At 40.7% G+C, this 25,687-nt stretch overlaps 1 non-coding gene across 1 annotated transcript; it reads left to right on the top strand.

The window, feature by feature from the left end:
- The first annotated feature begins 15,823 nt into the window (after nt 1-15,823).
- LOC130953445 (small nucleolar RNA R71) lies at nt 15,824-15,931 on the top strand. Its single transcript, XR_009075614.1, has one exon. It is a non-coding gene; the product is annotated as a small nucleolar RNA R71 (small nucleolar RNA).
- The last annotated feature ends 9,756 nt before the right edge of the window (nt 15,932-25,687 follow it).

Genomic DNA, 25,687 nt, shown 5'->3' with positions numbered 1-25,687 from the left:
TGTCTTCTTCAATGGAGACATCTCCATCTATGATAACTCCGGCTGAATAACATAGATGGCATATGAGGTGGGGGAAGGCTAGCCGTGCCATGTATGAAGGCTTGTCAGCTATTTGTAGAGTTCATTGGATATGACTTCATGAACCTCTACTTCTTCTCCAATCATGATGCTATGAATCATGATGGCCCGATCCACAGTAACTTCAGATCGGTTGCTTGTAGGGATGATGGATCTTTGGATGAATTCCAACCATCCTCTAGCTACAGGCTTGAGGTCCAGTCTTCTTAGTTGGACTGGTTTGCCTTTGGAGTCTACTCTCCATTGGGCGCCTTCCACACAAATGTCCCTAAGGACTTGGTCCAACCTTTGATCAAAGTTGACCCTTCTAGTGTAGGGGTGTTCATCACCTTGCATCATAGGTAAATGAAATGCCAACCTCACATTTTCCGGACTAAAATCCAAGTATTTCCCCCTAACCACTGTGAGATAATTCTTTGGGCTTGGGTTCATACTTTGGTCATGGTTCCTAGTGATCCATGCATTGGCATAGAACTCTTGAACCATTAAAATTCCAACTTGTTGTATGGGGTTGGCTTATGACTTCCCACCCTCTTCTTTGAATTTCAAGTCGGATTTCCGGATACTCATTCTTCTTAAGTTTGAAAGGGACCTCATGGATCACTTTCTTCTTTGCCACAACATCATAGAAGTGGTCTTGATGGCTCTTGGAAATGAATCTTTCCTTCTCCCATGACTCGGAAGTGGAAGCTTTTGCCTTCCCTTTTCCTTTTCTTGAGGAAACTCCGGTCTTGGGTGCCATTGATGGTGAATGAAAAATAAAAAGCTTAGGCTTTTTATACCACACCAAACTTAAAATTTGTCGTCCTTAGAAGAAGAAGAAGAGAATTTTGTAAGAGAGGGAGAAGAGAGGATTCGGCTATATGAGAGACGAAGGGGTTTGTGTTGTGTGAAAATGAAGAAGAAAGGAAAGGTATTTATAGGGAGAGGGTGGGTGGGTTTCGGCCATTTTGGGTGGGAAAGGGTGGGAAATTGAATTTGAATGTAGTGGAGGTAGGTGGGGTTTATGGGGAAGAGGGGTTGATGTGAATGGTGAATGGAAAAATTGGGAAGAGGAATTGAGGTGATTGGTGAAGGGTGTTGGGAAGTGTGATATTGAGAATGAGATTTGGATTAGGAGAGTGTGATTAGGATTAAAAGAAATGTGGTAGGTGGGGATCCTGTGGGGTCCACAGATCCTGAGGTGGGGATCCTGTGGGGTCCACAGATCCTGAGGTGAAAAGAAATACCATTCCTTCACCCTATAGGCATGTAACATGCCTTCATGCAACATTCTGGCGTTCAAACGCCCATTGATGCTAGTTCTGGGCGTTAAACGCCCATGTTATGCATGTTTCTGGCGTTGAACGCCAGTTTCATGCTTGTTTCTGGCGTTCAGCGCCAGATTGTCCTCTGTGTGCGCATCCTGGCGTTAAACGCCAGGTTGTTGCTTGTTTTGGGCGTTCAACGCCAGAAAGATGCTCTGTTCTGGCGTTGAACGCCAGAAAGATGCTCCTTCTGGGCGTTGAACGCCAGCCCGTGCGTCCTCCAGGGTGAAAATTTTTTTCTTCTGTTTTTGACTCTGTTTTTAATTTTTTTTTGATTTTTTTCGTGACTCCTCATGATCATGCACCTAATAAAACACAAAAATAACAAAGAAACAAAATAAAATAAAATTAGATAAATAAAATTGGGTTGCCTCCCAACAAGCGCTTCTTTAATGTCAATAGCTTGACAGTGGCCCTCATGGAGCCACAAGATGATCAGGTCAATTTAAGTGTGGTATTCCCAACACCAAACTTAGAGTTTGGATATGGGGTTTGAAGACCAAACTTAGAGTTTGGTTGTGGCCTCACAACACCAAACTTAGAGTTTGACTGTGGAGGCTCTTCTTGACTCTGAACTGAGAGAAGCTCTTCATGCTTACTCTCTTTTGTCACAGAGGGATGGCCATGTGCTTTAAACACAAGGTAGTCCCCATTCAATTGAAGGACTAACTCACCTCTGTTGACATCTATCACAGCTCCTGCTGTGGCTAGGAAAGGTCTTCCTAGGATGATGCATTCATCATCTTCCTTCCTAGTGTCTAGGATTATGAAATCAGTAGGGATGTAAAGGCCTTCAACCTTTACTAACACGTCCTCTACTATGCCATATGCTTGCCTCACTGACTTATCTGCCAATTGTAATGAGAACAAAGCAGGTTGTACCTCAATGATCCTCAGATTCTCCATTACAGAGAGTGGCATAAGGTTTATCCCTGACCCCAGATCACATAGAGCTTTTTCAAAGCTCATGGTGCCTATGGTACAAGGTATTGAGAACTTGCCAGGATCTTGCTTCTTTTGAGGTAGAGTTTTCTGAATCCAAGTATCTAGTTCACTAATGAGCAAGGGAGTTTCACTTTCCCAAGTCTCATTACCAAACAGCTTGGCATTCAGTTTCATGATAGCTCCTAAGTATAGAGCAGTTTGCTCTCCAGTCACATCTTCATCCTCTTCAGAGGATGAATATTCTTCAGAGCTCATGAATGGCAGAAGGAGATTTAGAGGGATCTCTATGGTCTCTAGATGAGCCTCAGATTCCTCAGGATCCTTAATAGGAAACTCCTTCTTGCTTGAGGAACGTCCCAGGAGGTCTTCCTCCTTAGGATTTTCGTCCTCCTCCTCCCTTGTGCATTCGGCCTCTTTGATCACATCAATGGCCTTGCACTTTCCTTTTGGATTCTCTTCTGTATTGCTTGGGAGAATACTGGGAGGAGTTTCAATAACTTTCTTACTCAGCTGGCCCACTTGTGCTTCCAGATTTCTGATGGAAGATCTGGTTTCATTCATGAAACTGAAAGTGGCCTTTGACAGGTCAGAGACTATATTGGCTAAATTAGAAGTGTTTTGTTCAGAGTTCTCTGTCTGTTGCTGAGAAGATGATGGATATGGCTTACTATTATTCAGCCTATTGCGTCCACCATTGCTAAAACCTTGTTGAGGTTTCTGTTGATCCTTCCAGGAGAAATTTGGATGATTTCTCCATGATGAGTTATAGGTGTTTCCATAAGGTTCACCTAAGTAATTAACCTCTGCCATGGCAGGGTTCTCAGGATCATAAGCTTCTTCAAAAGCTGCCTCTCTAGTACTGTTGGATGCATGTTGCAACCCATTCAGATTTTGAGAGATTATGTTGACCTGTTGAGTCAACATCTTGTTCTGAGCCAATATGGCATTCAGAGCATCAATTTCAAGAACTCCTTTCTTCTGAGGTACCCCATTATTCACGGAATTCCTCTCAGAGGTGTACATGAACTGGTTGTTTGCAACCATGTCAATGAGTTCTTGAGCCTCTTCAGGCGTTTTCTTCAGGTGAATAGATCCACTTGCAGAATGATCCAATGACATTTTCGAAAATTCAGAGAGACCATAATAGAATATATCTAATATGGTCCATTCTGAAAACATGTCAGATGGACATCTCTTGGTCAGCTGCTTGTATCTTTCCCAAGCTTCATAGAGGGATTCACCATCTTTTTGTTTGAAGGTTTGAACATCCACTCTCAGCTTGCTCAACTTTTGAGGAGGAAAGAACTTATCTAAGAATGCAGTGACAAGCTTATCCCATGAGTCCAGGCTATCCTTGGGTTGTGAATCCAACCATACTCTAGCTCTGTCTCTTACAGCAAAAGGGAAAAGCATGAGTCTGTAGACTTCAGGATCAACTCCATTCGTCTTTACAGTCTCACAGATCTGCAAGAATTCAGTTAAAAACTGATAAGGATCTTCAGATGGAAGTCCATAAAACTTGCAGTTTTGTTGCATTAAAGCAACTAGTTGAGGCTTAAGCTCAAAGTTATTGGCTCCAATGGCAGGAATGGAGATGCTTCTTCCATCAAACTTGGATGTTGGCTTTGTGAAGTCACCAAGCATTCTACTTGCATTATTATTATTATTTTTGGCCATCACCTCTTGTTCTAATGTTTCTGAAAGGTTGTTTCTGGATTGTTGTAATTTAGCTTTTCTTAATTTTCTCTTCAGAGTCCTTTCAGGTTCTGGATCAATTTCAACAAGAGTGCCTTTATCCCTGTTCCTGCTCATATGAAGGAGAAGAAAACAGGAAAAGAAAAAGGAATCCTCTATGTCACAGTATAGAGATTCCTTTATGTTAGTAGAAAAAGAAAGGGGTAGAAGAAAGAGGAAGGGGGTTCGGATTTTAGATGAAGAGAGGTGAAAAGAAGTGTTAGTAATTAAATAATTAAATAGAAGAAGAAAAGAGAAGGGAATTTTCGAAATTAATTTTTGAAAAAGAGTTAGTGATTTTCGAAAATTAGAAATAAATTATAATTAAAAATTAAACATGAAACAATTAATTAATAAAAAAGAATTTTTGAAAAAGAGAGAGCTATTTTCGAAAATAGAGGAGGGAGAAGTAGTTAGGTGGTTTTGAAAAAGATAAGAAACAAACAAAAAGTTAGTTAGTTGATTGAAAAAGATTTGAAATCAAAATTGAAAGAGATAAGAAGATAGTAAGTTACATAAGATATTTTTGAAATCAAATTTTTGAAAAAGATAAGATTTTTGAAAAAAATCAAATAAAAGATAAAAAGATATATTTGAAAAAGATATTTTGAAAAAGATTTTAATTTTCAAAATGACTTAACTAACAAGAAACTACAAGATAAGATTCTAGAATTTAAAGATTGAACCTTTCTTAACAAGAAAGTAACAAACTTCAAATTTTTGAACCAATCACATTAATTATTAGTGAATTTCGAAAATTACATATAAAGATAAGAAAAAGATTTTGAAAATAAATTGAAAAAGATTTTTGAAATTTTCGAAAAATAGAAAAAGTTGAAAAAGATATGATTTTTGAAAAAGATTTTGAAAAGATAAGATTTTTTTTAAAAAAATTGAAATTTTGACTTGACTTGTAAGAAACAACTAATTTTGAAAATTTTTGACCAAGTCAATCCCAAAATTTCGAAATTTTGGAGGGAAATAAGGAAAAGATATTTTTTTTGATTTTTTGAATTTTTAATGAAAAACACAAAAATGACCCAAAACATGAATATTTTGGATCAAGACACAAGATGCATGCAAGAATGTTATGAATGTCAAGATGAACACCAAGAACACTTTGAAGATCATGATGAACATCAAGAACACAATTTTGAAAAATTTTGATGCAAAGAAAACATGCAAGACACCAAACTTGGAAATTTTTAATGCATGGAAAATATGAATGCAAAAATGCACATGAAAAACAACAAACAACACAAAGCAAGAAATCATCAAGATCAAACAAGAAGACTTGTCAAGAACAACTTGAAGATCATGAAGAACACTATGAATGCATGAGATTTTCGAAAAAGTGCAAGAAAAATTTTAAAAGCATGCAATTGACACCAAACTTAAAAATTAACACAAGATTCAAACAAGAAACACAAAATATTTTTTATTTTTATGATTTTCTAATTTTTTTTGGATTTTTATTAATTATTTTCGAAAATAATGTGAAGAAAAACGAAAAAGAAAAATAAAAGAAAAATTTTTGAAAAAGATTTTTGAAAAGAAAAGTACCTAATCTGAGCAACAAGATGAACCGTCAGTTGTCCATACTCGAACAATCCCCGGCAACGGCGCCAAAAACTTGGTGGACGAAATTGTGATCACTGTTCTTTGATTTGATTCATTGTAATTGGATTTATTCAATAATTGTCCTTATTTGAAGTCACAACTCCGTTCAACTAACCAGCAAGTGTACTGGGTCGTCCAAGTAATAACCTTACGTGAGTAAGGGTCGAATCCACAGAGATTGTTGGTATGAAGCAAGCTATGGTCACCTTGCAAATCTCAGTCAGGAGGATTAAAGATTTATGGGTTTGTAAATAAAATAAAATAAGAAAATAAAAAGGATAGAAATACTTATGCAGATTCATTGGTAGGAATTTCAGATAAGCGGAATGGAGATGCTGTAGAGCTCTCGTACGCCTGCTCTCCTATTGCTTCTACTCAATCCTTCTTACTCCTTTCCATGGCAAGCTTTGTATAGGGGTTCACCATCAGCTGTGGCTACTTTCAATCCTCACGGGGAAATATCCTATGCGGCTGTCACTCGCACAGCTAACCAGTCTGGAGGCATCACCCATGGTTGATAGCTACATCCCATCCTCGCAGTGAAAGCTAATGCTCACGCACTCTGTCACAGTACGGCCAATCACCGGTTGGTTCCCTCCCCTACTGGAATAGAATCCCTCTTTTGCGTCTGTCACTGACGCCCAGCAGGTTACAGGTTTGAAGCACGTCACAGTCATTCATGAACGGAATCCTACTCGGAATACCACAGACAAGGTGAGACTTTCCGGATTCCCAGGATCCTACTCGGAACACCACAGACAAGGTTGGACTTTCCGGATCCAGATAAATGCCGCCATCTATCTAGCTTATACCACGAAGATTCTGTTGGGGAATCTAAGAGATACAAATTCAAGCCTTGTTGCATGTAGAACGAAAGTGGTTGTCAATCACGCGCGTTCATAAGTGAGAATGATGATGAGAGTTATTAGCTCATCACATTTATCATGTTCTTGGGTACGAATGAATATCTTGGAATAAGAATAAGATAGAGACCAAATAAGAGAAAATAGAACTTCATTAATCTTTGAGGTACAGCAGAGCTCCACACCCTTAATCTATGGTGTGCAGAAACTCCACCGTTGAAAATACATAAGTGAAAGAGGTTCAGGCATGGCCGAATGGCCAGCCCTCTCCATGATCAAGTGACCGAATGATAAAAGAGATAAAGTGGTCAAAAGATATCTAATACAATAGATAAATGTCCTATATATACTAGACTAGCTACTAGGGTTTACATGAGTAAGTAATTGATGCATAAATCCACTTCCGGGGCCCACTTGGTGTGTGCTTGGGCTGAGCTTGATCTATCCACGAGCTGAGGCTTCTCTTGGAGTTGAATTTCGAGTTATTATGTGTTTTGGGCGTTCAACTCCGGATCATGACGTTTTTCTGGCGTTTAACTCCAGAAAGGAGCGTGTACTTGGCGTTCAACGCCAAGTTGCGTCGTCATTCTTCGAATAAAGTATGGACTATTATATATTGCTGGAAAGCCCTGGATGTCTACTTTCCAACGCCGTTGAGAGCGCGCCATTTGGAGGTCTGTAGCTCCAGAAAATCCATTTCGAGTGCAGGGAGGTCAGAATCCAACAGCATCAGCAGTCCTTTTGTCAGCCTTTTTCAGAGTTTTGCTCAAATCCCTCAATTTCAGCCAGAATTTACCTGAAATCACAGAAAAACACACAAACTCATAGTAAAGTCCAGAAATGTGAATTTAACATAAAAACTAAGGAAAACATCCCTAAAAGTAGCTTAAACTTACTAAAAACTATATAAAAACAATGCCAAAAAGCGTACAAATTATCCGCTCATCACAACACCAAACTTAAATTGTTGCTTGTCCCCAAGCAACTGAAAATCAAATAGGATAAAAAGAAGAGAATATACTATAAAGTCCAAAATATCAATGAATATTAATTTAATTACATGAGCGGGACTTGTAGCTTTTTGCTTCTGAACAGTTTTGGCATCTCACTTTTTCCTTTGTAGTTTAGAGGTATTGGCGTCTCTGGGGGAACTTAGAATTTGGGATAGTGTTATTGACTTTCTTAGTTAAGCATGTTGATTCTTGAACACAGCTACTTATGAGTCTTGGCTGTGGCCCTAAGCACTTTGTCTTCCAGTATTACCACCGGATACACAAATGCCACAGACACATAACTGGGTGAACCTTTTCAGATTGTGACTTTAGCTTTGTTAAAGTCCCCAGTTAGTGGTGTCCAGAGCTCTTAAGCACACTCTTTAGCTTTAGATCACGACTTTAACCACTCAGTCTCAAGCTTTTCACTTGGACCTTCATGACACAAGCACATGGCTAGGGACAGCTTGATTTAGCCGCTTAGGCCTGGATTTAATTTCCTTGGGCCCTCCTATCCATTGATGCTCAAAGCCTTGGATCCTTTGCTTTTTATTTTCGCTATTTTTTTTTTCACTGCTTTTTCTTGCTTCAAGAATCAAATTCATGGTTTTTCAGATCATCAATAACATTTCTCTTTGTTCATCATTCATTCAAGAACCAATAATTTTAAACACTCATAAACAACAAGATCAAAAGACATATGCACTGTTCATTCATTCATTCAGAAAACAAAAAGCATTGTCACCACATCAATATAATTAAACTAAATTCAATAATAATTTCGAAAATTATGTACTTCTTGTTCTTTTGAATTAAAACATTTTTCTTTTAAGAGAGGTGAAGGACTAATGGATTTTATTTATAGCTTTAAGGCATGGTTACATACTAATGATCATGAAATAAAGACACAAAACATAGATAAACACAATAATTAAAAACCGAAAACAGAAAGAAAACAAAGAACAAGGAATGAATCCACCTCTAGTGGCGTCTTCTTCTTGAGGGACCAATGATGTTCTTCAACTCTTCTATGTCCCTTCCTTTCCTTTGTTGCTCCTCCCTCATTGCTCTTTGATCTTCTCTTATTTCTTGAAGAGTGAGGGCGTGTTCATGGTGTTCCACCCTTAGTTGTTCCACATTATGGCTCAAATCTTCCAAGGAGGTGTTAAGTTGCTCCCAATAGTTGTTGGGAGGAAAGTGCATTTGAGGCATTTGTTGATGATGAACTTCCTCTTGTTCTCCTTGAGGGCCGTGAGGGACTTCCCTTGTTTGCTCCATCCTTTTCTTGGTGATGGGCTTGTCTTCTTCAATGGAGACATCTCCATCTATGATAACTCCGGCTGAATAACATAGATGGCATATGAGGTGGGGGAAGGCTAGCCGTGCCATGTATGAAGGCTTGTCAGCTATTTTGTAGAGTTCATTGGATATGACTTCATGAACCTCTACTTCTTCTCCAATCATGATGCTATGAATCATGATGGCCCGATCCACAGTAACTTCAGATCGGTTGCTTGTAGGGATGATGGATCTTTGGATGAATTCCAACCATCCTCTAGCTACAGGCTTGAGGTCCAGTCTTCTTAGTTGGACTGGTTTGCCTTTGGAGTCTACTCTCCATTGGGCGCCTTCCACACAAATGTCCCTAAGGACTTGGTCCAACCTTTGATCAAAGTTGACCCTTCTAGTGTAGGGGTGTTCATCACCTTGCATCATAGGTAAATGAAATGCCAACCTCACATTTTCCGGACTAAAATCCAAGTATTTCCCCCTAACCATTGTGAGATAATTCTTTGGGCTTGGGTTCATACTTTGGTCATGGTTCCTAGTGATCCATGCATTGGCATAGAACTCTTGAACCATTAAAATTCTAACTTGTTGTATGGGGTTGGCTTATGACTTCCCACCCTCTTCTTTGAATTTCAAGTCGGATTTCCGGATACTCATTCTTCTTAAGTTTGAAAGGGACCTCATGGATCACTTTCTTCTTTGCCACAACATCATAGAAGTGGTCTTGATGGCTCTTGGAAATGAATCTTTCCTTCTCCCATGACTCGGAAGTGGAAGCTTTTGCCTTCCCTTTTCCTTTTCTTGAGGAAACTCCGGTCTTGGGTGCCATTGATGGTGAATGAAAAATAAAAAGCTTAGGCTTTTTATACCACACCAAACTTAAAATTTGCTCGTCCTCGAGCAAAAAGAAAAGAAGAGTAGAAGAAGAAGAAGAGAATTTTGTAAGAGAGGGAGAAGAGAGGATTCGGCTATATGAGAGAAGAAGGGGTTTGTGTTGTGTGAAAATGAAGAAGAAAGGAAAGGTATTTATAGGGAGAGGGTGGGTGGGTTTTGGCCATTTTGGGTGGGAAAGGGTGGGAAATTGAATTTGAATGTAGTGGAGGTAGGTGGGGTTTATGGGGAAGAGGGGTTGATGTGAATGGTGAATGGAAAAATTGGGAAGAGGAATTGAGGTGATTGGTGAAGGGTGTTGGGAAGTGTGATATTGAGAATGAGATTTGGATTAGGAGAGTGTGATTAGGATTAAAAGAAATGTGGTAGGTGGGGATCCTGTGGGGTCCACAGATCCTGAGGTGGGGATCCTGTGGGGTCCACAGATCCTGAGGTGAAAAGAAATACCATTCCTTCACCCTATAGGCATGTAACATGCCTTCATGCAACATTCTGGCGTTCAAACGCCCATTGATGCTAGTTCTGGGCGTTAAACGCCCATGTTATGCATGTTTCTGGCGTTGAACGCCAGTTTCATGCTTGTGATCACTACACAACTAACCAGTGATGGTGTACTTGGATCATTGGTGGACGAAATTGTGATCACTACACAACTTCGCACAACTAACCAGCAAGTGTACTGGGTCGTCCAAGTAATAAACCTTACGCGAGTAAGGGTCGATCCCACAGAGATTGTTGGTATGAAGCAAGCTATGGTCACCTTGTAAATCTTAGTCAGGCAGACTCAAATGGGTATAGATGATGAATAAAACATAAAGATAAAGATAGAGATACTTATGTATATCATTGGTGAGAGCTTCAGATAAGCGTATGAAGATGCCTTCCCTTCCGTCTCTCTGCTTTCCTACTGTCTTCATCCAATCCTTCTTACTCCTTTCCATGGCAAGCTTATGCAAGGGTTTCACCGTTGTCAATGGCTACCTCCCATCCTCTCAGTGAAAATGTTCCTATGCTCTGTCACAGCATATGGCTAATCAGCTGTCGGTTCTCGGTCAGGCCGGAATAGAATCCAGTGATTCTTTTGCGTCTGTCACTAACGCCCCGCCTGCTAGGAGTTTGAAGCACGTCACAGTCATTCAATCATTGAATCCTACTCAGAATACCACAGACAAGGTTAGACCTTCCGGATTCTCTTGAATGCCGCCATCAGTTCTCGCCTATACCACGAAGACTCTGATCTCACGGAATGGCTGGCTCGTTTGTCAGGCGAGCACTCGGTTGTCAGGCGATCAACCATGCATCGTGTATCAGGAATCCAAGAGATAAACACTAGAGCCTCGTATGCTTGTAGAACAAGAGTGGTTGTCAGTCACCTTGTTCATGAGTGAGAATGATGATGAGTGTCACGGATCATCACATTCATCAAGTTGAAGAACAAGTGATATCTTGGACAAAGAACAAGCGGAATTGAATAGAAGAACAATAGTAATTGCATTAATACTCGAGGTACAGCAAAGCTCCACACCTTAATCTATGGTGTGTAGAAACTCCACCATTGAAAATACATAAGAATAAGGTCTAGGCATGGCCGTGAGGCCAGCCCCCAAATGATCTAAGAACTAGATGTCCGAAGATGATAAAATACAATAGTAAAAGGTCCTATATATAGAAAACTAGTAGCCTAGGGTGTACAGAGATGAGTAAATGACATAAAAATCCACTTCCGGGCCCACTTGGTGTGTGCTTGGGCTGAGCAATGAAGCATTTTCGTGTAGAGACTCTTCTTGGAGTTAAACGCCAGCTTTTATGCCAGTTTGGGCGTTTAACTCCCATTTTGGTGCCAGTTCCGGCGTTTAACGCTGGAATTCCTGAGGGTGACTTTGAACGCCGGTTTGGGCCATCAAATCTTGGGCAAAGTATGGACTATCATATATTGCTGGAAAGCCCAGGATGTCTACTTTCCAACGCCGTTGAGAGCGTGCCAATTGGGCTTCTGTAGCTGCAGAAAATCCACTTCGAGTGAAGGGAGGTCAGAATCCAACAGCATCTGCAGTCCTTTTCAGTCTCTGAATCAGATTTTTGCTCAGATCCCTCAATTTCAGCCAGAAAATACCTGAAATCACAGAAAAACACACAAACTCATAGTAAAGTCCAGAAAAGTGAATTTTTACTAAAAACTAATAAAAATATAATAAAAACTAACTCAAAGATACTAAAAACATACTAAAAACAATGCCAAAAAGGGTACAAATTATCCGCTCATCACAACACCAAACTTAAATTGTTGCTTGTCCCCAAGCAACTGAAAATCAAATAAGATAAAAAGAAGAGAATATACTATAGACTCCAAATTATCAATGAAACTTAGCTCCAAATTAGATGAGCGGGACTAGTAGCTTTTTGCCTCCGAACAGTTTTGGCATCTCACTTTATCCTTTGAAATTCAGAATGATTGGCTTCTTTAGGAACTCAGAATCCAGATAGTGTTATTGATTCTCCTAGTTAAGTATGATGATTCTTGAACACAGCTACTTTATGAGTCTTGGCCGTGGCCCAAAGCACTCTGTCTTCCAGTATTACCACCGGATACATACATGCCACAGACACATAATTGGGTGAACCTTTTCAGATTGTGACTCAGCTTTGCTAGAGTCCCCAATTAGAGGTGTCCAGGGTTCTTAAGCACACTCTTTTTGCCTTGGATCACAACTTTATTTCTTTCTTTTTCTTTCTTTTTCTCTTTCTTTCCTTTTTTTCGTCTCTCTCTTTCTCTTTTTTTTTCATTTTTTTTTGTATTCACTGCTTTTTCTTGCTTCAAGAATCATTTTTATGATTTTTCAGATCCTCAGTAACATGTCTCCTTTTTCATCATTCTTTCAAGAGCCAACAATTTTAACATTCATGAACAACAAATTCAAAAGACATATGCACTGTTCAAGCATACATTCAGAAAACAAAAAGTATTGTCACCACATCAAACTAATTAAGCTAGTTTTAAAGATGAATTTGAAATCCTGTACTTCTTGTTCTTTTGTGATAAAAACAGTTTTCTTTTAAGAAAGGTGATGGATTCATAGGACATTCATAACTTTAAGGCATAGACACTAAGACACTAATGATCATAAGACACAAACATAGATAAACATAAGCATAGAAATTCAAAAAACAAAAGAGCAAGGAAATTAAAGAATGGGTCCACCTTAGTGATGGCGGCTTGTTCTTCCTCTTGAAGATCCTATGGAGTGCTTGAGCTCCTCAATGTCTCTTCCTTGTCTTTGTTGCTCCTCTCTCATGATGAGAGGGGTCTCTTGTTTGCTCCATCCTTTTCTTAGTGATGGGCTTGAGGTCATGCCTTCTCAGTTGAACCGGCTTCCCTCTTGAATTTCTCTTCCATTGGGCGTCCTCTTCACAGATATCTATGAGGACTTGGTCCAACCTTTTGATCAAAGTTGACCCTTCTTCATGGCCACAACTTCATAGAAGTGGTCTTGATGCACCCTTGAGATGAATCTCTCCATCTCTCATGACTCGGAGGTAGAAGCTTTTGCCTTCCTTTTCCTCTTTCTAGAGGTTTCTCCGGCCTTGGATGCCATAAATGGTTATGGAAAAACAAAAAGCAATGCTTTTACCACACCAAACTTAAAAGGTTTGCTCATCCTCGAGCAAAAGAAGAAAGAAAAGAGTAGAAGAAGAAGAAATGAGGAAGAAGGGTGTGGCTTATGTATTCGGCCAAAGAGGGGGAGAAGTGGTGTTTAGGTTGTGTGAAAATGAAGGAGTGAAGAAGGGTTAATATAGGAGAGGGGGGCACATGGTTCGGTCATGTATGGGTGGGTTTGGGAGGGAAAGTGGTTTGAATTTGAATGGTGAGGTAGGTGGGGTTTTTGAGGAAGAGGAGTTGAGGTGATTGGTGAATGGGTGAAGAAGAGAGAGAGAGTGGTGGGGTTGGTGGGGATCCTGTGGGGTCCACAGATCCTGTGATGTCAAGGAAAAGTCATCCCTGCACCAAATGGCATTCAAAATCACGTTTTGAGCCATTTCTGGCGTTAAACGCCGGGCTGGTGCCCATTCCTGGCGTTTAACGCCAGGTTCTTGCCCTTTTCTGGCGTTTAACGCCAGTCTGGTGCCCCTTTCTGGCGTTAAACGCCCAGAATGGTGCCAGACTGGGCGTTAAACGCCCAACTGCTAGCCTCACTGGCGTTTAAACGCCAGTGGGTTCTTCCTCCAGGGTGTGCTGTTTTTCTTCCTGTTTTTCATTCTGTTTTTGCTTTTTCAATTGATTTTGTGACTTCTCATGATCATCAACCTACAAAAAACATAAAATAACAAAAGGAAATAGATAAAATATAGTATTGGGTTGCCTCCCAACAAGTGCTTCTTTAATGTCAGTAGCTTGACAGAGGGCTCTCATGGAGCCTCACAGATACTCAGAGCAATATTGGGACCTCCCAACACCAAACTTAGAGTTTGAATGTGGGGGTTCAACACCAAACTTAGAGTTTGGTTGTGGCCTCCCAACACCAAACTTAGAGTTTGACTGTGGGGGCTCTGTTTGACTCTGAATTGAGAGAAGCTCTTCATGCTTCCTCTCCATGGTGACAGAGGGATATCCTTGAGCCTTAAACACAAAGGATTCTTCATTCACTTGAATGATCAGTTCACCTCCATCAACATCAATCACAGCCTTTGCTGTGGCTAGGAAGGGTCTGCCAAGGATGATGGTTTCATCCATGCACTTCCCAGTCTCTAGGACTATGAAATCAGCAGGGATGTAATGGTTTTCAATCTTCACCAAAACATCCTCTACAAGTCCATAAGCTTGTTTTCTTGAGTTGTCTGCCATCTCTAGTGAGATTCTTGCAGCTTGTACCTCAAAGATCCCTAGCTTCTCCATTACAGAGAGAGGCATGAGGTTTACACTTGACCCTAAGTCACATAGAGCCTTCTTGAAGGTCATGGTGCCTATGGTACAAGGTATTGAAAACTTCCCAGGATCTTGTTTCTTTTGAGGTAATTTCTGCCTAGACAAGTCATCCAGTTCTTTGGTGAGCAAAGGAAGTTCATCCTCCCAAGTCTCATTTCCAAATAACTTGTCATTTAGCTTCATGATTGCTCCAAGGTATTTAGCAACTTGCTCTTCAGTGACATACTCATCCTCTTCAGAGGAAGAATACTCATCAGAGCTCATGAATGGCAGAAGTAAATCCAGTGGGATCTCTATGGTCTCATTTTGAGCCTCAGATTCCCATGGTTCCTCATTGGGGAACTCTGTGGAGGCCAGTGCACGCCCATTGAGGCCTTCCTCAGTGGCGTCCACTTCTTCTCCTTCCTCTCCAAATTCGGCCATGTTGATGGCCTTGCACTCTCCTTTTGGATTTTCTTCTGTATTACTTGGGAGAGTACTAGGAGGGAGTTCAGTAACTTTCTTGCTCAGCTGTCCCACTTGTGCCTCCAAATTCTTAATGGAGGACCTTGTTTCAGTCATGAAACTTTGAGTGGTTTTGATTAGATCAGAGACCATGGTTGCTAAGTCAGATTGGTTCTGCTTAGAATTCTCTGTCTGTTGCTGAGAAGATGATGGAAAAGGCTTGCCATTGCTAAACCTGTTTCTTCCACCATTATTGTTGTTGAAACCTTGTTGAGGTCTCTCTTGATTCTTCCATGAGAAATTTGGGTGATTTCTCCATGAAGAATTATAGGTGTTTCCATAGGGTTCTCCTAGGTAATTCACCTCTTCCATTGAAGGGTTCTCAGGATCATAAGCTTCTTCTTTAGATGAAGCATCCTTAGTACTGCTTGGTGCATTTTGCATTCTAGACAGACTTTGAGAAATCAAATTGACTTGTTGAGTCAATATCTTGTTCTGAGCCAAAATGGCATTCAGAGTATCAATCTCAAGAACTCCTTTCTTCTGATTTGTCCCATTGTTCACATGATTCCTTTCAGAAGTGTACATGAATTGGTTATTTGCAACCATTTCAATTAGCTCTTGAGCTTCTGTAGGCGTCTTCTTCAGATGAAGAGATCCTCCAGCAGAGCTATCCAAGGACATCTTGGATAGTTCAGAGAGACCATCATAGAAAATACCTATGATGCTCCATTCAGAAAGCATGTCAGAAGGACACTTTCTGATTAATTATTTGTATCTTTCCCAAGCTTCATAGAGGGATTCTCCATCCTTCTGTCTGAAGGTTTGGACTTTCACCCTAAGCTTACTCAATTTTTGAGGTGGAAAGAACTTTGCCAAGAAGGCATTGACTAGCTTTTCCCAAGAGTCCAGGCTTTCTTTAGGTTGAGAGTCCAACCATATTCTAGCTCTGTCTCTTTCAGCAAAAGGGAATAGCATCAGTCTGTAGACCTCAGGGTTAACCCCATTAGTCTTGACTGTGTCACAGATTTGCAAGAATTCAGCTAAGAACTGATGAGGATCTTCCAATGGAAGTCCATGGAACTTGCAATTCTGTTGCATTAGAGAAACTAATTGAGGCTTAAGCTCAAAGTTGTTTGCTCCAATGGCAGGGATAGAGATGCTTCTCCCATAGAAGTCGGGAGTAGGTGCAGTAAAGTCACCCAGCACCTTCCTTGCATTGTTAGCATTGTTGTTGTTTTTGGCTGCCATATCTTCTTCTCCTTTGAAGAATTCGGTTAGGTCCTCTACAGAGAGTTGTGCCTTAGCTTCTCTTAGCTTTCGCTTCAAGGTCCTCTCAGGTTCAGGGTCAGCTTCAACAAGAATGCCTTTGTCTCTGTTCCTGCTCATATGAAAGAGAAAAGAACAAGAGAATGTGGAATCCTCTATGTCACAGTATAGAGATTCCTTGAGGTGTCAGAGGAAACGAAAAACAGAAGAAAGAGGTAGAAGAATTCGAACTTGATCAGATAGAGTTCGAATTGTGCATTAAGAAGGAGTGATACTCCATAAATAGAAGGATGTGAGAGGAGGGGAAGGAAATTTTCAAAAATTAAGTGAAAAAGTTTGAAAATATTTTGAAAAACTTTAATTGATTTTCGAAAATCAAGAGTGAAAGAAAAAATATCAAGTAATTTTTGAAAAGATTTTAAGATTAGAAGTTAAAAAGATGTAGTTGAAAACTATTTGAAAAAGATGTGCTTGAAAAGATATGATTGAAAAGATATGATTTGAAAATAATTTTAAAAGATATGATTTGAAAACAATTTTAAAAGATATGATTTTTTTAAAAATTAATGACTTGCCTAACAAGAAAAGATATGATTCAAACATTAAACCTTTCTCAACAGAAAAGGCAATATACTTGAGATGTTCAATCAAATCATTAATTGTTAGTAAGTATCTTTGAAAAAGGAAAGAAATTGATTTTGAAAACATTTGATTGAAAAGATATGATTTGAAAAAGATTTGGTTTTGAAAACTTGAAAAAAAATTTGATTTGAAAACAAAATCTTCCCCCTTGTGCCATCCTGGCGTTAAACGCCCAGAATGGTATCCATTCTGGCGTTTAACGCCCAAAATGCTACCTTTTTGGGCGTTAAACGCCCAACCAGGTACCCTGGCTGGCGTTTAAACGCCAGTCTGTCCTTCTTCACTAGGCGTTTTGAATGCCCAGCTTTTTCTGTGTAATTCCTCTGCTGCATGTTCTGAATCTTCAGTTCCCTGTACTATTGACTTGAAAATAGAACCAAGATCAAATAAACAAGGCATGCAAGACACCAAACTTAAGATTAGACACTAGACTCAAACAAGAAACATAAAATATTTTTGGTTTTTATGATTTTGTAAATTTTTTTGTGCTTTTTTCGAAAATTATATGAGAACAGAAAATAAAAGTTTCAGAATTCTTAATTTGGATTCCAGGAATCATTGCAATGCTAGTCTAAGACTCCGGTCCAGGAATTAGACATGGCTTCACAGCCAGCCAAGCTTTCAAAGAAAGCTTCGGTCCAAAACACTAGACATGGCCAATGGCCAGCCAAGCCTTAGCAGATCATTGTTCCAATAGCAAGATTGATAAAAATCAACAAGCTCTTGTGATGATAGGTTGAAACCTCGGTCTAATAAGATTAGACATGGCTTCTCAGCCAGCCAGACTTCAACAGATCATCATGAAATACTAGAATTCATTCTTAAGAACTCTGAAGAAAAATACCTAATCTAAGCAACAAGATGAACCGTCAGTTGTCCATACACAAAACAATCCCCAGCAACGGCGCCAAAAACTTGGTGGACGAAATTGTGATCACTACACAACTTCGCACAACTAACCAGCAAGTGTACTGGGTCGTCCAAGTAATAAACCTTACGCGAGTAAGGGTCGATCCCACAGAGATTGTTGGTATGAAGCAAGCTATGGTCACCTTGTAAATCTTAGTCAGGCAGACTCAAATGGGTATAGATGATGAATAAAACATAAAGATAAAGATAGAGATACTTATGTATATCATTTGTGAGAGCTTCAGATAAGCGTATGAAGATGCCTTCCCTTCCGTCTCTCTGCTTTCCTACTGTCTTCATCCAATCCTTCTTACTCCTTTCCATGGCAAGCTTATACAAGGGTTTCACCGTTGTCAGTGGCTACCTCCCATCCTCTCAGTGAAAATGTTCCTATGCTCTGTCACAGCATATGGCTAATCAGCTGTCGGTTCTCGGTCAGGCCGGAATAGAATCCAGTGATTCTTTTGCGTCTGTCACTAACGCCCCGCCTGCTAGGAGTTTGAAGCACGTCATAGTCATTCAATCATTGAATCCTACTCAGAATACCACAGACAAGGTTAGACCTTCCGGATTCTCTTGAATGCCGCCATCAGTTCTCACCTATACCACGAAGACTCTGATCTCACGGAATGGCTGGCTCGTTTGTCAGGCGAGCACTCGGTTGTCAGGCGATCAACCATGCATCGTGTATCAGGAATCCAAGAGATAAACACTAGAGCCTCGTATGCTTGTAGAACAAGAGTAGTTGTCAGTCACCTTGTTCATGAGTGAGAATGATGATGAGTGTCACGGATCATCACATTCATCAAGTTGAAGAACAAGTGATATCTTGGACAAAGAACAAGCGGAATTGAATAGAAGAACAATAGTAATTGCATTAATACTCGAGGTACAGCAGAGCTCCACACCTTAATCTATGGTGTGTAGAAACTCCACCGTTGAAAATACATAAGAATAAGGTCTAGGCATGGCCGTGAGGCCAGCCCCCAAATGATCTAAGAACTAGATGTCCGAAGATGATAAAATACAATAGTAAAAGGTCATATATATAGAAAACTAGTAGCCTAGGGTGTACAGAGATGAGTAAATGACATAAAAATCCACTTCCGGGCCCACTTGGTGTGTGCTTGGGCTGAGCAATGAAGCATTTTTGTGTAGAGACTCTTCTTGAAGTTAAACGCCAGCTTTTATGCCAGTTTGGGCGTTTAACTCCCATTTTGGTGCCAGTTCCGGCGTTTAACGCTGGAATTCCTGAGGGTGACTTTGAACGCCGGTTTGGGCCATCAAATCTTGGGCAAAGTATGGACTATTATATATTGCTGGAAAGCCCAGGATGTCTACTTTCCAACGCCGTTGAGAGCGTGCCAATTGGGCTTCTGTAGCTCCAGAAAATCCACTTCGAGTGCAGGGAGGTCAGAATCCAACAGCATCTGCAGTCCTTTTCAGTCTCTGAATCAGATTTTTGCTCAGATCCCTCAATTTCAGCCAGAAAATACCTGAAATCACAGAAAAACACACAAACTCATAGTAAAGTCCAGAAAAGTGAATTTTAACTAAAAACTAATAAAAATATAATAAAAACTAACTCAAAGATACTAAAAACATACTAAAAACAATGCCAAAAAGGGTACAAATTATCCGCTCATCAATCATGCAGTGTTAAAATATTTGTTGGCTAATAAGGAATCCAAACCGAGTTGATTAGATGGATTTTATTATTGCAAGAATTTGTCTTGGAAATCAAAGATAGGAGTGGTTCGCAAAACCTAGTGGCAGATCACTTGAGTCGCCTTGAGCACACCAAAGGCAATTCCACTCCTATTAATGATTCTTTCCCCTTTGAGGGCTTGAAAGAAATCTCAGAAGTCATTTCTTGGTATGCACCAATAGCCAATTACTTGGTATCCCGCACCTTTCCTCCTAATCTCTCCAAGCATTAAAAGGATAAGCTAAAAAGCAAATCCAAATATTATGAATCGGATGACCCATACCTTTGGATATGTGGAGCGGATCAAGTAATTCGGAGGTGCATTCCACAAACTGAATTCCAATCAATCTTGGAAGCTTGCCACTCCTCCGAGGGAGGTGGGCATTCTCAAAGGACGGCAAGAAAGATCCTAGATTGTGGATTTTGGTGGCCAACTCTTTTCAAGGACTCTTCTCTCTTTTGTAAATCTTGTTCTCAATGTCTTAGATTTGGTAATATCTTCAAGAAGGATGAAATACCCCAACAAACCATGTTATTTTGTGAGATCTTTGATGTGTGGGGCATTGACTTCATGGGGCCATTTCCAAATTCTAATGGTTTTTTCTACATTCTACTTGCCGTTGATTATGTGTCCAAATGGGTAGAAGCGATACCCACCCGGATGGACGATGCTAATGTAGTCCTTTCTTTTGTGAGGAATAACATAATTTGTCACTTTGGGTCACCACGAGCAATTGTGAGTGACCAAGGTTCACATTTTTGCAATAAAAGAATGGAAGGACTCATGAAGAAATATGGCATCATACATAAAGTAGCCACGGCCTATCACCCACAAATGAATGGCCAAGTCGAGGTTTCCAACTGGGAGATCAAGCGCGTATTGGAAAAGATTGTGAAGCCTAATAAAAAAGATTGGAGTGCTAAGCTTACCAATGCACTTTAGGCCTACCGAACGGCGTACAAGACACCAATCGGCATGAGCCCCTTTCGATTGGTATATGGCAAAACTTGCCACTTACCGGTGGAGGTAGAGCATAAAGCATATTGGGCCGTCAAGGAGTGCAATCCAAGGAGTACAATTAGTGGAATTGGAGTGTTTGAGGTTAGAAGCCTATGAAAACTCTAAACTTTACAAGGAGAGGATGAAAGCCGTGCATGATAAGAACATAAAAAGAAGAGAATTTAGAGCCGGCGACCTCGTCCTCCTCTACAATTCAAGATTAAGATTGCTGCCTGGAAAACTAAGGTCAAGATGGGAAGGACCCTATCAAGTAGAGAAGGCAGAGCCGTACGGGGTCTATCATTTGCGCCATCCCTCAAGTCCCGACATCTTCAAGGTTAATGGGCATCGTCTAAAGTTGTATCATGGTGAAAAGATGAAAAGCAACAAGGAGATTGAGGTATTCCTTTTGGAAGATGCACCTCATGGCAAAAAGATTTGAGCTCATGACCGTCCAACATAAGGACTTTAAACAAAAGTGCTAGGTGCCTAGGTGGGAGACACCCCACCATGGTGACATCTACCTCTTTTGTCTCATTTGTATATAGTTTTTAAACTCTTACTTGATTTGGTGAATGCTTAGTTTAGATAGATTTGATTTTATTTGACCTAGTTGTGATATTCATGGAGATTTGCATTGCTCTTAAGTAGGATGGATCCTTAGTGTGGAAGAAAACACCCCATTTTTAAGCATTGCATAGAGTTTTGGGTGTTTTTGGTCTCTTTAGCTGAATTGCCTACTAGATTTACAATGAAAATGCATTCCTCCATGTCCATGAAAAAAAGGGCTTCTACACGTGGGCATACAAGACGCGTACGCGTCGCTGGCCATGCGCAACCCCTGGTACAGAAAACCCGAGAGTTGTACCACACTTGAGCCAGAACTGAGCCCCACGCCTGACCCCACTCACACGTACGCACGCCTGGCGCATACACGTCCCTCTGTTCATCTGCGCAAGAATGCGTAAGTGTGACTACCGCGTCCGCGTCGATAGCGCCACTCTAACTCTTGGTACATTTTTCCCAAGAGTTGCGCGAACATCGCGCTAACATTGTGCTGGGAGCCCAACTCCTCCAACGCACAAGCGTACCTGATGCTTACGCGTCCATCTGCTTTCTGCCAAATCCACGCATGCGCGCACCGTGCGCGTGCACGTCGAGGACCCTGCAGCCAACTCCTATTACTTCGACCAGAGAGTTGTGCAAGTATCTTGCTGACATTGTGCTACTAGCGCAATTGTACCCACGTGTGTGCGCCATATGCACGTACGCGTCCAATCTTCTTCTGCTACCCACGCGTACGCGTGGGCGACCATTCAGCGTCCCTAATGTCTTCTGCACATCCACGCGTACGCCTTGATGGCGCGCGCGTCGTTTTCGCGACGTGACTTACCTGCAGCGCGCCTCTTTTCAAATTTTTTCCATTCCTCCTCTCTTATTTCCATCTTCTTCCTCTAGCCCCATCTTCTCTACCCCTTCTTTAACCGCTTCTACCACCCTTTCTCAGCCCCTCTTATCGGTGGCATTGATCACCGGTGGCCCCACACTCTTCTCTCTCCTCACTTCCCCCATTTCTCTTCCTCTCTCTTCTCACTTACATTCTCCATTACCTTCTTCCCCCTCTCAAGGTATTCTCACCTTTCATTTTTTCTTTGTTTTGCTTCTTTCTCTCTCTTTCCCTAGTTGCATTTCCTTGCTTTCCTTCTTAGTTAGCTTTTATTCATGCTTACTTGTTTGTTTGCTTTCTTCTTTTTCTATTTGCCATGGGTGTTGAGGGTGGAGATTTCTCTTGCATTAGTGGGTTAATTTGTTATATTTGATCTCCTTGAAATTTGTGGTGCTCTATGATGATTGATAATGCTTTGTGGGATGCTACATTGTTACATTTCCTCCATTTGTTTGTTGCTTAAGAGTTGCACACCAAGTGTTTGATGAAAGGCTTATATGAGTTTTTGTTTCAAATTTGACTTCATGCTTTCCAGTTAGTGCACTTTCTCGCTCACTTGCTTATTCCTATGTGCATTGAGCCTATTACTCTTCATGTTTCATACTTACATGCTCACCCCTTATGACTTGCTTCTTGTTATTGATGTTTGAGTACATGCTTCTCATGCCTCTCATTTGCACGCTTATACCCCTCTTGCATCACATGCTAGTAACTTGCCATTGTGTCCATTGTTATCTCAGTTATATATTGTAACTGTCATGTATTTAAGCCGCTTATTCTCTTATGGCCTTCTTTCTCACTTGCATGCTTATCTTTTTTGAGTGTTTCTTTGAGTTTAATGTCTCCTCCTTTCCCCCTTTCATAGGATGGTCATCAAGAGGGATACGGGAAAGGCGCCGAAGAAATTTCCTACTAAAAAGGCACCTCAAAGATCTACCAACAAGGTGCACCAAGCACCTATGGCTAAGCCCCTCCTCAAGAAGAAAAAGAGCATCATCGATGTTGATGCACTAGAGAAGGATAATCCTGCAAGGGATCCAACTAAGTTCCCTAACCGATACTGTAAGCTCGTATACCCCCATGATAATTGAAAGGAACTATCATGCGGAGCCTCTTCTTGCCCCTCCGGCTCATGTTGTTCCATTTGTGATACCCCGCATCGAGCGATGGCAATGGGGGTTTCTCATGAGACAACCACAGGAGGCCAACTTATCTTGGGTGGTGGAGTTTTACTCCAACTACCACTCACCTGCTCTTGCATCGATTTTTGTGCATCAAAAACAAGTCCCCGTCACAGAGGAAGCCATTCAAGGATTGCTTAGGACCGGGCCATTAGCAGATGAGATCGACGCTTACCAAGAGGTCTTGTCGCAGCGTTGTGAATATGGTTTCAATTGGGATTCCATTCTCCGGGTCATTGCTATACCCGAGGCATTTTGGACTCAAGGGAGAATGAGACCCCGACCTAAGGGCGTCAACACACGTTTTCTCACTGTAGAGGCTTAGGCATGGGCCCAAATCTTAGCCTATTATGTGATTCCAAGCACCCATGGGTCATCTATCACCGTGGAGCTAGCCTTATTGGTTTGGTGCATACTTACCGAAAAATCGGTCAACATCCCATCTATCATCCGACAAGCCATGGGGCCTATCCATGCTAAGGGAAACCTACCCTTTCCCGCTTTGGTGACCGAGTTAGTTGCCGCAGCCGGTGTTCCCCGGAAGACTAAGGATCGGAGGTCCATGATCCCGGTGGATGGTGATGTTGTCCCAACTAGGAAATATCTCAAGCCTCCGGCGGACACTGGTAACCTTGACATGGCCATTCCCACAGGTATTCCCACTACTTCACCCGTACCACCAAGATCATCCCACCAACGCCTTGAGGATCTCCACAAGAAGATGGATCGATATGAACGGCGGAACCAACACCGGTTTGCTTATGTGAAGAAGCTTTTGAGTTGTGTGATCCCACCTATGGAGGAACCGGAGATCTCCACATTTACCGCAACCTCAAGTGAAAATAGCAATGATGAAGGAGATGATGGACATTCCAGAGCCGATCGCCCATTGCGCCTTACTCATAGCACGGAGGACCGTGCTAACTTTTTAAGTGTGGGAAGGTCGGTCGACCGATCTCTATAGGTAACACCCGAATAAACGTTGAATCTCTTTTGTTAATTAGGATAGATTGCATGATTAGGTTTTTGCTTTTTGACACCATTTGCATGATAGTTATTTCTTGTTAGGTCTACTTGGTTAGAGTAATGACTTCTTTTCCAAGGAACAAGAAATTTAGCGCAACCCTACCAATTTTGAGAAATTTTGATGTTAAGCTTGCTTAAAGAATGTAATTTAGAACATGGATTTTGAGTTAAGAACAAAATCATGTGAGACTTGAGCTAATTGTGTGGCTACATCTTATAGCCACTTATCTTCCTTCTTGTGTACATTGTTCTCCCTCTATGATTGTAATCCTTGGTTTGTTTGACTCTATATGTCCATTATTCTATGTATGAATGCATGTATGTGATTGAGGCCATCATTTCACTTAGCCACTTATTCGAATGGCCTTACCTAATAACAACCTTTGTAACCAACTTTAAGCCTACGATTAACCCACTTGTTCTTAATTTTAGCACATTACAAGCCAAAAGCAAAAAACCATGAATGTCCTTATTTGAATCTTTGATTAGCTTAGGCTAGTGTGTGTGTGTGTCATTCAAGTGTGGGGAAATGGGGGAAATTGGTTGAGGTAAGAGCATGTTGTTGTTCTTGTTAAAAATATTGGGAAGTGGGTACATACTCATGTGTTGACTAAATATGTAGACCGTATGCGTTGATAGGAAGAAATAAAAGAAGAGAAAAACAAAAAGAAAAAAAGAAAAATAAATAATAAAAAAAAGTAGAAAGAAAAGAAAAAGAAAGAGAAAAAAAAAGGGGACAAAATGCCCCAAAGTAAGTCTCAATAACAATCAATGCATATGTGTAGTAATCAAAAGAGAACGCATGAGTATGTAAAAAAGAGATGAATGGGTAGTTAGGCTAGTACATAATTGTATAGGATGTTATATAGGTTAGATGGGAAACTTAGGTTAATTAAAGGTTCAAATTCTAGTCCACTTGGCCAAATATATGACTCTACCTTGACCCTAGCCCCATTACAACCTAAGAAAAGACCTCATGATATATGTATGCGTGCATAGAATAATTGTTGATTGTTAGAGGAAGAACAAATGTTGGAAAGCATGAAATAGAGGAGAATTGAGAGATCAACCCAATACATCGAGTAAATAGAGTGCAAACACTTTCAGTGAGGGTTCGAGACTCAATTCCTTGTTCCCGGCTCTCACGGGCGTTCTCCACGTAAGCTATGTGCACTTCACTTTGATTATTAGAATTGGTAGAGTTCATATATTGTTTATTATTTTGCCCTACGTGCTTATATGTGTTCTTGGAAGATTGATTTGCTTTTGATCAAGTAGGTAGTAGCATTCATTTTAGTTGCATCCATATAGGAAGATTACATCTCCTACATCCTATTCCTTTGTGATTCTTTGGTCTTTAGCCCTCTTTTAAGCATGAGGACATGCTTGGTCTAAGTGTGGGGAGGTTGATAAACCCCGT

The sequence above is a fragment of the Arachis stenosperma genome, chromosome 9 (assembly GCF_014773155.1).
Source record: "Arachis stenosperma cultivar V10309 chromosome 9, arast.V10309.gnm1.PFL2, whole genome shotgun sequence".
NCBI classification, from domain to species: Eukaryota; Viridiplantae; Streptophyta; class Magnoliopsida; order Fabales; family Fabaceae; genus Arachis; species Arachis stenosperma.
This window is presented reverse-complemented; position numbering and strand designations above follow the sequence as displayed.